This window comes from Acipenser ruthenus, chromosome 23, assembly GCF_902713425.1.
Source record: "Acipenser ruthenus chromosome 23, fAciRut3.2 maternal haplotype, whole genome shotgun sequence".
Taxonomy (NCBI): domain Eukaryota; kingdom Metazoa; phylum Chordata; class Actinopteri; order Acipenseriformes; family Acipenseridae; genus Acipenser; species Acipenser ruthenus.
This window is the reverse complement of record NC_081211.1, coordinates 27,497,162-27,499,593: the sequence shown is the minus strand read 5'-3', so window position 1 is coordinate 27,499,593 and position 2,432 is coordinate 27,497,162.

Genomic DNA, 2,432 nt, shown 5'->3' with positions numbered 1-2,432 from the left:
TCCCGAGACAGAGACACAGTGAAAGGGGGTGTGGCACTACAGCACTTTGAACACAGAAGGCTCTTTGTCTGGCTGCATATGGTTCACTTCAAGCACACTGAACACATTATGCCGTTATATATTTTTATATTTAAAACATGTATGTTTTAGAAATAAATATGGCTCGCCTGTTGGACCATCAATCTTACTTACACTTTTTTTTTTTTTTTTTATGTCTGCGTAACGTAACCCTGGTGATTTTTTGCTTCACTGTGCTGTTGGACTGTGAATATAACTCAGACTACTATGACTAAACATCATTCCCATCTAAGTAATAGCAAAAACGATGTATATAAAAGACCACAGCCAAGTACCAACTGGTAGCAGGCGTAGTCCCTAGATTAACCCTCACACAGATATTTCATTCTGCTCTTTTAAGACTGTTAAATTAACCTCCAGTTGTTGTTTCATCTGCTGGTTTAATTTCAGTGCCAAAGCCATCGCTGCCTTGTACAAATTCAATAGATTGCGGGCTCCACTTAACAGTCTGGGTTTTTGATTTGCCTGGTACTTCAATATGCATTTAAATCTGTGATGCTTTCCAGTGCAAATAAACCAGCACTCATAGGCAGGCATAATCTGTGTGCATGATAAGGCTGCAATTCACCAGATGTAAATATGTGTTTTGTCACTGCACAGGCTTGTTTTATCCTGTATGGAGTATATACAACATATATTTTAAACCTCGTTTTTCTTCCAGTGTGCGTAGTGCATGTTATAAAGTAATAAGTAAAAAGGCAACCACAGTCATTAATGTGTCTATAGAGGCATGGTGTGTATGACATGACCTTTCTAATATCATATAGGTTTGCTTTACGTGTGAGTAAAGACTGACAGGCAAAGTTAATACAGCTGCTTCACCAGCAGATCAAACAGGCAGATCAAACAGCTGCAGCACTCCAGGGGTTAAGGGTGAGGAGCACAAGGCCAAGGTATGGGCAGCAGCAAGCTGTAATGAGTCTCCAGTGCCTTATATCAGGTAACAGTGGAGGTGCTCAGGTTACATGCATCGCCTAAGGTTTATGAATTAGTCCAGTGCTTCTGTAAGGAATGAGAATGCAATCAAAGAGTTATGACCGTTAAACTGGGGTGCATGCCGCGATCACAGGTAAAAAGTGACGTTTAACATTTAAACACCAGGGTCAGGCTCATCACGCTGTCTCGTGAAATCATTACTGAGTTTGGAAGATTTATTCTCCAAGCTGTTTACTGATATACAGTGCTTCACTGATCCCTAGATAGTCCATTAACATAGCTTAAACATTAGGAGCACACTTACCGAATGATGTAAAACATGGAATTGTTTTTGGCTTTGGAGCAATGAGAAAAAGCATGTCCTGTCCAGTTTGTAATGCTCTTTTACAGATGCTGTTCTACAGTATATGCCTGCTGTTTATATCAAATTATATATTAATAAAACTGGGTACTGTACTGTTTACTAGAAAACAAAGAAAATAACTTGACTGGGAAGTTCATTTGGCAGGACTGCCTTCTCCATACACTATTACAGTACTGCAAGTTACCAGTCTTTATTAAATTATACTCCTCTTTTGCATGGTATACCATCCATTATATTCATTTATAATTGGTTCTATGCATTAATGAGCTTGACTAAATAATACCATGCAACAGGGTGCATGGCTGATGCATGGCCTATTCATGACAGGTCACCCTCCCATGGGAAGTAAGCAATACATAACAGCCTTACCAGAATCCTTTTTGACAAAGGTATTAATATCAAAGTATTTTGTTTATTACGACAACAGCTAATGCTCCTAATCTAAAGCAGAACAAGGGCAATGACCTCCTCAACCCAGGCTGGATGTCTTTCATCAGTGTTTCTTTCCCTCTCTCTCCCTGTCCTTCCAGACTGCACTGTTTGGGTTCCAGCAAGCTGCAGCTTTCACTGATAAATATCAGCCCTTAAATCCACAAACTTAGTTTCGTGACTTTTCAGGGGGCAGCCTTGTGTGGGAGAGGGAGCCGGAGGAAATGTTTGCAGACATTCCATTAAAGCTCTGCTTTTGTTTTACAGTGTTTGATGGCATGTCATTGAGATCTGGGTAACATCCTCGTGGAACTCATTTTTATTGACTCAGCCTTGTAGCAGACACAACAGCGTCCCGGCACTGGCTAATATTGGGACTTCTGAATTCTTGTTCACTCAGGAAACTCATGCGATAGATTATTTATTAAAGCTTAAACTAGACAACACTGCTACATTAGACATATAAAAAGTGTGCAGATAAGTGGAGAGGCTGACTGTAGGGAAGCCATGGGCAGAAGAGCAGAATAGATGCCCTTCCCTGTTAGACGAAGCCAGAAATGAGGTGGAGGCTGGGGAGGAGGAGATGAACTCTGGTGCACAGTAGGGACTTAATGGATTGAGGGAA